Here is an 11,340-nt window from a genome sequence, read left to right as displayed (position 1 = left end):
TAACATATATTATTTAATATTTTGGATATAAAAGCGCTATGAAAAATAATAATACAATCATCTGTATAGCCACACCCAGCTTGAGAAATAAAAACATTATCAACACAGGAAGTTGAAGCTTCTTGCGGTCACCCCTACCACGTATTGATTCCCCTTCTGCTCCTTCAGAGGTAATCGCATTTCCAAATTCAGTTTTTTTTATTCCTTGATGCTTAAAAATATTTTGCTACATTTGTTTGTATTCCTGAGTAAGCTATACCAATATTGCACATGTTTTTAAGCTTCATGGAAGTGGTATTATGTATATATCCTTTTGCAATTTGCTTTTTTTTTTTTTTTAGAAATTCACGTTCTTTATTTATTTATTTATTTATTTATTTATTTATTTATTTATGACTGTGTTGGGTCTTCGTTTCTGTGCCAGGGCTTTCTCTAGTTGTGGCAAGTGGGGACCACTCTTCATCGCGGTGCGCGGGCCTCTCACCATCGCGGCCTCTCCTGTTGCGGAGCACAGGCTCCAGACGCGCAGGCTCAGTAATTGTGGCTCACGGGCCTAGTTGCTCCGTGGCATGTGGGATCTTCCCAGACCAGGGCTCGAACCCGTGTCCCCTGCATTGGCAGGCAGATTCTCAACCACTGCGCCACCAGGGAAGCCCCTGCAATTTGCTTTTTAAAAACTGTGTTTGTGAGATTTAGCCTTTAATTTATTTTCATTGTTGCTTAGTATTTTATTGTATGAGTATTCCCCAGCTTACTTACCCAATCTCCTGCTGACGGACCTATTATTTCCTATTTTTTCAGATTATAAACAATGCTTTCATAAAATCTCTTGTACTTGGGTTTCTTACAGAAGTTAATTATTTAATACAAGTCTGAGGTGAGATAAGGAGCTTGTATCAGAATATAAATCAATGTATCATTTCTTTTTATTTACTTATTTGTTTGCACCAGGTCTTAGTTGCGGCATGCATGTGGGATCCAGTTCCCTGATCAGGGGTCGAACCCGGGTCCCCTGCATTGAGAGTGTGGAGTCTTATCCACTGCGCCACCAGGGAAGTCCCATTGTACCATTTCTTTCATCAGGAAAGTTTTATCTCAAAAAAAAAAAAGTCAGCTCACCTAGGTAGTGTGCTTACTGATGTAGTTGATTTACATCCTTACACAAGCTCTTTATCTTACTGGGGTTCAATAACAACGAGTTTGAGAATGTGGACCACTTTCAGTGAACTTGTTGGGTCATAGGCACATCTTCAACTTTACTGCCTATTTCCAAAGCGTTCTCCCAAATCATTGAGCCAATTTACATAGCTATCAGAAGTGAATAAAAATTCCCATTGCTTCACGTCTTTGCCAACATGTGGTATTATCAGACTGTATTATTTGCCAGTCTGGTGGGTGTGAGACAGTTCTTATTATGGTTTTATTTTGTCTTTCCCTGATTGCTGGTGATGTAGAGCATCTTGCCATTTAGAAAATTTTTTAAATTATTTTTTATTGAGATATAATTGACATATAACATTGTATTAGTTTTAGGTGTACAATATAATTATTTGATACATGTATCTATTGTGAACATACAGTATTTGTCTTCCTCTGTTTGACTTATTTCACTTAGCATAATGCCCTCAAGTTTGTTGCAAATGGTTGCCTCTTTTAAAAATTGGTTTTTAGTATTTTTTTTAAATCACTGAACTTTTCTGGACTGTTGCTACTAATCTTTAATTTTTTCTTTAACTCCTTTTTCCAAAGGTGGATTATGTCTGCTATTGCTTCTTCTGTTATGTCTTCTTGCTTCTTCTCCCTCTTCTCTTTCTTTCCCCACTGTTGATCATTCCATTCTTGCCTGTTGCCTGTGGAATGTTACTAATGCACCTATGACTGATTTTCTGCTTTTCTAACTCCACTGTCACTCTCTGCTGGCTCAAGTTCTCTCAGGATCTATCTCTACTTGTGGTAAAGGTCATGTAACTGCATGCTGAATAAGCAAGACTCAGGGGTGTGATAATAAAAACAACTTTACTTTATTCTTCCGCTGTCCTTCTATATCTGTTCTGTGAGGGAAATCCTTCTCTTACTCCTGGATAAAACTCAAGAAGTTCCCATGACTTTTCTGATCAATTTTAGTTAATAAAAAGTCTGAACTCACGTTAGCTGACAAACAGTGTTAGTTCAGTAATAAAATGTCCAGCCCAATATATGAATCAACATTTCTATCTTTACCCAAAGGTGTGACTTCTACCCCCTCCTATCTAGGGCTTCCTGCATTTTTGCTGTCTCCTTCCAGGAGGGAGCAAGGTGCTTTTCTTCTTCTGTCTGGACTATCTCCATTTCCTCATGTTTGCTGCCCTACCCGGGGTGGAAGGCAGGAAGTTGGGGAGGCGGGCAGGAGCTGTGAGGCTTATAAGAACATTCTCACCTGACTGCTACTGTTGTAAGGTGGATGTTTAAAGCCAATTCTTTCTCTTGGGGTATTTCCCTGGCTTCTTTAAAGGATCTCCTGCCTGGCTGGCACAGCTACAACTCCCTGGATGTGCGTCTTGCCTCCCCTTCAGCAGGCCACTCCCAAGGTCCCCTCATCTTTGGTTCCCAGCCAAATACTCTTCTTTCTCTGGATTTCACTCACTCCTTCAGGCCACCCTCTTGGGAGGATTTCTTCCATTTTAATTTCTTTTTTTGAAAAAGGAAAATACCTATTCTTCATTTAAAAATATTTATTTTTTTGAATGGTTCGTATAGTCACATTTTTTACTGACAAGTTGCTCTAGTAACCCAAAGAAGTGAAGGAGAAAGCAGCTGCCTCACCACCCAGATATTGATTTGTTCAAACGTTTCAATGCCTCATGATACAATAAAACCACGAACATTTTCTTTAAAAAAAAGTTCGAAATTTTAAAAGTATAAGAGACTACAACTGATGTCTCCCTCTTACTCCCTGTTGTTAGTTTCCTTCTATATTGACAGTCTCTTCTGTACCTCTGTAGAGATATTTTATGTATGTATAAGCAAATGTTATATATCTTCCCACCTTAAGTCGAAGAGTAGAATACTATTGACATGGGTCCCACAGCTAGTTCCTGGGATTCACTAATCTCTGGCTCCCCTTTTAGAGCAAGGAATACTTAATTTCACGAGTACCATCAGATACTCAGAACAGAAGCTGCTGTACTTTTTCCAGGCCCAATTCCAGTCTCAGACTACTCCAGCATCCAAATTCTGAAGCACATATGTAGCTCTCCTCAAAGCCCCTCTCTCACTAGCTTGAAGTAAGGAAGAAGCTACCTCTGCATTCCCACTGCCTGTTCTCTCCTCAAAAGTCTTCCCCTCAAATCCTCTGAATCTACAATCTCTCAATTCTTTCATATCAGTGACCAGGTTGAAGGATCTTTGGTGAAGTTATGTGAAGAATCACATAACTGGTCTCATATGACTCCTTTAAAAATGTGCTTCTTGGAGTCCCGTCCCATAACTTACTCTGGTTGCTGGTATCAGTTTGCTTCACTCAAAAACTGTAATTTAACATTTTTCCAAAGAAGACATGCAGATGGACAACAGGTACATGAAAAGATGCTCTACATGGCTAATCAGCAGGGAAATGCAAATCAAAACCACAGGGAGATGTCACCTCACACTTGTTACAATGGCTATTATCAAAGAGACAAGAGATAACAAGTACTGATGAGGACATGGAGCAAAGGAAACCCTTGTACATTGTTGGTGGATATGTAAATTTAGTGCAGCCACTACTACGGAAAACAGTATGGAAGTTCCTCAAAAAGTTAAAAATAGAATTGCCATATGATCCAGCAATTCCACTTCTGGGTATTCATTTGAATAAAATGAAAACACTTAACTTGTAAAGATATATTCACCCCCATGTTCATCACAGCATTATTTATAATAGTCAAGATATGGAAACAAACTAAGTGCTTATCAACAGATGAATGGCTAAAGAAAATGTGAGATATATAATATAATATATATATATGCCACAATATTCTATTATTCAGCCATAAAAAAAATGAAATCTCGCCATTTGTGACAACATGGATGGACTATGAAGGCATTGTGCTAAGTGAAATAACTCAGACTGAGAAAGACAAATACCGTACAATCTCACATGTGGAATCTAAAAACAAAAACAAAAAGAAAAGAAAAACCAAACTCATAGATACAGAGAACATATTGGTGGATGCCAGAGGTGGGGAAGTGGGGGCAGAAGAAATGGGTGAAGGAAATCAAAAGGTACAAGCTTCCAGTTATAAAATAAATAAGTCATGGAGTTGTAATGTACAGCACGGTGACTACAGTCAGTGATACTGTATTTCATATTTGAAAGTTGCTGAGAGAGTAAATCTTAAAAGTTCTCATCACAAGAAAAAAAATTCTGGTACTACGTGTGGTGATGGATGTTAACTAGATTTATTGTGATATCATTCTGCAATATATACAAATATCAAATCATTATGTTGTACACCTGAAACCAATATAAAGTTGTATGTCAATTATATATCAATTGAAAAAGGAATGATTAAATTAAAAATTGCAACTTAATATTCCTGTTAATAACAGTCAAATATGGTTAAATGCTGCCTTTATAGATATCCCTATTCTCCTTTCACTCTCTGGATTTGCTGTCAAATGACTTCTCTGACCAATATTACCTTGGCTTGTGTGCTCAGGCATACACACTCACACATACACAAATATTTGTATATATGAAGATAAACGACTGTCTCTGTTTTCTTGTCAAAGAAAGTTCTTACTGATAAATTTTAGTTTTTTATAGTTCTGCACATCAGAACACCAAATGCCCTAGAAAATTCAAAACTAAGCCAAAAGACTGAATCTAGAAAAAGAAAGTAAACAGAAAACCCATCCTTAAATTTGGTGTCTGCATAGTTTGTTAGAATTGAAGGGAAATTTGCAGTCTGAATGGTTGAATTTATTATTGAAAAGGTGGTGGACAAGATTACAGATCAGATTTGACACCTAGGCTTGACATTTCAATAGAAATGTCTTTAGCCAACCCTGACACATAATTTCATTCAATTAACCTCAAATAGCGAATGACACCACCATAGCTGTCTCTCTCTATTTCTCGATTTGTTATGTCTAGAGATCAATGTCAAATATTACATTCTCAGGAGAGAAAACATGTAGCTATTCACCCCAAATTTAATTAAATCCAACAAACATTCAATTAAATTCAACAAATATTGAGTGCCTAGCATATGCAAGGCACATATTCAGTTGATAAAAAATAGTAAAAATAACCAACATTTTTGAGCACTTTCTGTGCACAAAGTACCGTGCTATGTCCTTTACATGTGTTGTTTCTTTTAACCCTCACAAAACCTTATGGAGTAGTAGGTACAATTGTAATGTCTACTAGACAGATGTGGAAACTGAGGCACAAAGAGGTTAAGTAACTTGACCAAAGTTATTTGATTTGATTCAGGTCTACGTGACTCCAAAGTTTATGCTCTTAAACCACTGTGAAGGAGACAAAGAGCTTTATAGTCTAATGTGACAAAGGTGTGTAATATAAATGCAGAACTATCTATAGTAGGTACAATCCTAAGGAGGTACACAGCATTGTGGAGTTCAGGGCTGCACTCAGTACCTGCAAAGGATGAGCAGTCATGGAATTTTTCCTGCAGTAGGTAGCTTTTGAGCTCGTACTTAAGGAATGTGGCAGAAATTGCAAACCAGGGTGATACGTGATCCAGGTTACGGAACAAAGGTCTAGAAGTAGGAATGAACGGGCCATGTCTGAGATCGAAATTGGCTTGAACATTACAACCAGTTAGGGAAATAATAATAGCCACTCTTTATTTCTCTCTTTTATGTGCCAGGCTCTTGGCAGATGTTATTTCTAATCTTTAACACAACCCTATATGGTAGGTATAATTAGTCATGATTTATGGACAATAAAATGGAGGTTTCTGAGGTCATGGGCAAGTGATGGAGTCAAGATTTGAGTTGGAATCTTCCTGACACCACATCCTTGCCCTTTCTATTTTTTTGTGCTGCCTTACTTTAGGAAGATAGAAAGCTTGGCTGGTGTCATATTGAGAAAAGCCTTAACGACTGAGGTGAGGAATTTTTACTTATCTTGGCAGGCCAGGGACAAAACTCAAGCTGAACTCTAAGAAGACTGCTGAAATCATTGGGGCAGGAGAAATGAGAGCCTGAATTAGAAGAGCAGTGGTGCACCTGGACAAAAGGGGAGTAGATATAAGAAATATGTATTATTGGTATTTAGAGACAATAGCTGATTGGGTAGGAGCAAGGCATAGAGAAGAATATATAGTATTTTAAAACTTTTGATTCTCTTAGTTCTCAGAAATGTGTTTGCAATGGCCATTAACAGAAATACAGGACAGGAAGAGGAGCTGGCTTTGTGGGATTGAGGAGAGGGAAAACAATAAACTTAATTTGGGAGTTGGAGGTAACGATGACTTCTGTATCTATGTGGAGATGTGTAAGACAGTTGGAGATTCAGTCTGAAGTTTGGGGCTAAGATCAAGTTCTCCAAGAAAGTTGAGAGTCAAAGCTACATTACTCAACAAAGAATATAAAGTTCAGAAAAATCTGATCTTGGTGTCTACTAAGAAGTAGGAAAAAAAGGGAGCTACATTAAATACCTATTATGTGCCTAGCACTACTGGCAGGGTAACAAACCTTTCCTCATTAAGCTTCCAATCTTGTTCAAGAGATTAATTACACTCATGAAAGAGCAAACAGTACAAAACAATATACTCAGGAGCCAACCTGTAGGGTATAAACAATAGGAGTTATAGGATGTTGAAAAGGAGAGGGATTGATGTGTCAAAGTTATTTTCAAAGTGAAGGAGAGGCCAAAGATCAGTACAAGGTATAAGGGGTAGAAATCGTGCATAGGCTGATATGAGGATAGCATTGCTCCTCACACAGTGACAGGAATTTTGGTGTTTTCTCTGTTGCCCAGGGGGGTAGCATGGGGGTGAAAAAAATATAAATAGCCTTTGGAGTAAGGGAGACCTCAAATTTTACACCTGCTTTTTATTCATGGTGGAATATTGGGCAAATTACTTAGCTTTTCAGCACTTTAACAAAATGAGTATAATACTTAATAAGATGGTTGAATAAATTCAGTAAAATAACATGAAAAGCATCTATCCCACTGCTTTACATAGAAAGGTTGGGGAAAACTTAACTCTTTCCTTATGTTGTTTTTCTTGCTACCACTTGCACCACTGGGATACCCACATTTCCTGTTTTTCCCCCCAGCACAGCTTCCTGGAGACACAGTACACATTTTACATATGTGCAGGATTTTTGTACATCCATTTACCTCCTATTCAGGCACAGCTGTAGGCCCTAAGAGAGGGGGCAGTTACTGCCTCCAGCTTTTATTAAGATCCACTCGACAAGCATTTATTGAGCACCTACAATGTTCCAGTTACTATGCTAGGCCCTGTTGGTGTATAAAGAGAAGAGAAAAAAAAGAGTCCTCAAGACGAGAAACAGTCTCTGGATAAATAGCTATATGAGTTCAGAAGGTGGAGGAAAGTGACGGGTGGAGAGCTTGTTTGCAGTGAGCACCTAGCAGAAGGTGGCATTATTTGCAAAAGAGATGTCATTTAAGCTAAGTCTTGACAGATCATAGAATTCACCATGCAGGGATTGGGGAAAGTGGATAAGGATGGTAGACGATATGGTGATCATAAAGTCTCTTAAAGCACAGTTATATCAATGCCAACACCTAAGGGGAGGAAACTCCGTTTTACTTGCTCTGGAGTCTTAAGCCACTAGACAGGGTGCATGCTGAACAGAATTGTAACTCTCGCGAATGAAACGGCCACAGTGCCAGCAGTGGGTAACTGCCGCCGCCGCAGAGCTGCAATTACTCTGAAACTGACTGGGGTACAGAAGATTTATTTGGACAACTGGTGAAACATCGTAAACACTGAGAAGCTGCAATTTTCAGACTTCGAGCTCATCCTTGTCATAGCCTCAGCTCGTTTTTTTCGGCCGGGGGTGAAATGCGTAGCCAGAAGGCCCAGTTAGATGAAAGAGGGCGGGGGGCGGGGGGTGAGGGGAAGGTCTCCGCTGCGGATCTACTTTGGCTCCTCCCAAGACCTGCAAGGCTCAACCTTCGCCACACCAAACATGGCGCCCTCGAGCTTCCTCTCCTCGTTTTATCTCACACTCGCCTTTTGGCCACACTTAGCATGGCCCTAACCGAAGGTTGCATTCCTCTGGAACCGACTCGGGACAGTTCTCGCGAGTTTTGCCTGGACACCCCCCCCCACCCCAGCCCCCCCACTGCTCCCGCCCTGCCTCGCGCCGCCGCCACCGCCACTGCTGCTGGCGCCGCTCCTCCTCCGTGTCAGTTGTTGGGCTGTAATGGCGACTGGGCTGCCGCTGCTGAAGTGACTCCCGGGCGGGGGAGCCGGGCCAGACCTGCGCCAGAGGGAACTGCAGAGAGCCGCAGCTCAGGGGGTGGCTTGCTGTGGGGGAGGGGAGGCAGCCTTTCCGCCTCTCCTTCCTTCTCTGCAGACCGGCGGATCCCGGGAGCCGGTGCGAGGCGGGCACCCGGTGCGTCCCCAGAGCGGGGAGGCCAGGCCGGGCAGCCCTGGGGCCGGTCGGGGCGGCGTCACTGCACCCTCCGCCAGGCCCCGCGGGATGCACCGTGGGGGCCGAGGGCGGAGGCGACACTCTCAGGTGAGCTGCGGCAGGACCTGGCTGGGACCGCGGATGCTCGCTTAGCCTTCACTGCCTCTGTCCGCGGTCCCGGGTCCGCGGCGGCGGCGAGGGAGGCGGGGCGGGGCGCCAGGAGCCCTGGCCCAGTCTGGCGTCCCCCTCGAGGAGCCTCCCTGGGTCCTAGGCTTTGCTAGGAGGGCCATTCTGAGACCTCGGTTTCAGGTCCCACCGGTGCCTGCGGTAGACGGGATTTCCTTCCTTACCTGCCAGTGCCTGTCCCCCCTCCCTCGCCCCTCCTCTCTTCTGCCAAAGGTGTGAGATACCTCTCGCCTTTGCTCTCCGGAGAAGTGTCCCTTCTTCATTTGGATATCAGGCTTTTTTGGGAAATTCCGGGGAACTGGCTCCAGTGGCAAGGATGACTAGTTTCTGTTCCTTTTTGGTGGGGATAAACATTTTCAAGCATAGGGAAAACTTTGATCTTCTTCTTCTCCGGCAGCTGCTGAATGTAGTCTGTCCATTTATTCACAAGTGATGTAGGGGGAGATTTAAAAAGCTTGTACGCTTTGAAAGTTGTCAATATTTTCCCCTGCCCTCTTTGAAGTGTAGCCTAACATGCTAAATGATATTTAGCTAATGTCACAAATATGGGTTGGAATTTGGCTGGCTTTTCGGATAGGAAGTTGCACATAGGTATAGATTTTGATGTGGTTTTTGTGTAGCAGCAAATCCTCCATATAGGAAAAAACACGTTGTCAGGAATAGTGATCAGTATCCACGTCTGTGCTCCACCTGATTGTTTTGTTTTGATGGTGATCCTTGTTTTGAATTTGAAAAAGTCGTTAATGGTTATGTTGCCATGTTAACGATACCTCCTCCAGCCCTGTATTTTAAGGGTTTTTAAAGAATGGCTATTTTAGGCAGACCTAGTAAGAACTTGAAAAGGTTTGTAGAGCAATGATAAAATACTCTCCATTTAAAAAATTTCTTAGTTTAAAATATTGTGTTTAAACAAGGCAATATGCTGCTAATAACATGAGATTGTGACTTTGGGGGATTGGTTGTTAGACCTATGGTAGAAGTTGCTTTAAGCCCATGGGTATGTAATAATTAGTTTTGGTGTGCTAAATTTACAAACTCCATTCAGTGTAATAAAATAAATCTGAACCATTGAACCGTCATTGCATTGAATTTAAGATACTTTAATCAGAAAGATAAACATCAAGCTAGAATACATTGTATGTGTGGATAAATACATGTGTATCTCAACTTTTCATAGTGAGTAGCAGGACTTGTGTTTGTAATAATGGTGCGTTATAATATGTAAACAGTTTCATACATATGTGGAAGAATTTCTCTGATTCTCTGAGATATATTGGTGCGTAGTGTTATGTAAGAGCATTAATACTTGAACAGCCAGCCTCCTGTGGGGTAATCAATTTATGAGTTATGAAGTTTAGAATTTTTTTCTAACGGTCTGATTGCTAGTCTTTTGCCCATTTTATAACACTTTTACCATATCATGGTCAGAAGAAAGGAGATGAAGTCCCTATCTAACGAATTTTGTTGTTTGTGAAATCGCTGTAAGTTATAGTGGGAGCAAAAAGAAACTGCTGTCTAAAATAACTTACATCATTTTTTGGTGTGCCTCTACATAAATTATTTAGTCCTCATAGCAATTTTGTGAGGTAGATTTGACAAATGTCCTTATTTTGCAGTTGTGGAAATTGACAGGGAATAAATAAATGAACAAGGAAGTTCATTTATTTATGTGAATGATGGTCTTATTTCCACAGATGATCTAAGACTTTAAAATTTTTCTTTATTTTTATTGAGGTATAATTGACATACTGGTTTCAGGCGTATAGCATAATGATTCGATCTTTGTATTTATTGCGAAGTCATCACGTCTAGTTAACGTCATAGAATTAGTTTTATTTAAAATTGAATATTAATATAGATACTTCTGGCATTTGGTTTTTTAAAATCTAAAAGATTGTGACAAGCTACTAGTTCCTTATGTGGATAACTGTCGGTACTTTAAAAACATTAGTATTTTCATAGCATTATGTTAATTAGTAACAAGCCATGAATTATTGTAGTGAATTGCTCTACTTCTATATGTACTTTTTGCTTGAACAGTGTTCTTAAGAAATTGTAGTTAATTTGTCGTCTCTCATTTTGTTTGGATACTCAGAGTTCTGTCATCTTTAGTACTTCAAATCGTTTATATTCTTGGTTAGCTAAAACAAATATTCAAGCCACATGGTCAGCAGCATAACTGAAAAGTAGGGACATCTTGGTGATTTTATTATAGAATTGATGATTTAAAAATTTAACTTGCCATCTCTACTTGTGATTGCTATTTTTGCCTTGTGGGGCAAGTCGTGAAGTAATTTTCTTTATTGACTTTTTTTTACAAAGTCAATTTCTAGTGTCACAAATCGCTCCAAAAACCTGAATAATCAAAAGATTGCATAGGTTTTCTTGCATTAATATTTTTGTTCGTTATCACAAGTATAACTTCACATTTGCTAGTGGTTACTTTGGGTTATTATTTGCCTTTCTCGTCTAGTGTGTAAGTTCCATGATGGCAGAGATTGTCTATTAACTGTTGTGCACCCAGTGCCTAGCACATAGTAAAATAGTCAATAA

The 11,340-nt window shown here is 40.2% G+C and overlaps 1 protein-coding gene across 3 annotated transcripts in view; it reads left to right on the top strand.

The window, feature by feature from the left end:
• Positions 1–8,329: 8,329 nt before the first annotated feature.
• The window catches only part of CEP350 (centrosomal protein 350), a 137,020-nt gene continuing 134,009 nt past the window's right edge, over positions 8,330–11,340 (top strand). For all 3 annotated transcript variants that reach the window (XM_082340925.1, XM_082340924.1, XM_082340923.1), the window contains exon 1: positions 8,330–8,709. The gene's annotated coding sequence lies outside the window, so the exon portion shown is untranslated. The remainder of the gene's footprint in view (positions 8,710–11,340) is intronic.

Source organism: Balaenoptera borealis (genome assembly GCF_965194805.1).
Source record: "Balaenoptera borealis genome assembly, chromosome: 1".
Classification (NCBI taxonomy): Eukaryota; Metazoa; Chordata; class Mammalia; order Artiodactyla; family Balaenopteridae; genus Balaenoptera; species Balaenoptera borealis.
The sequence above is the reverse complement of the archived record's forward strand: the minus strand, read 5'-3'. Positions and strand labels throughout refer to the sequence as shown.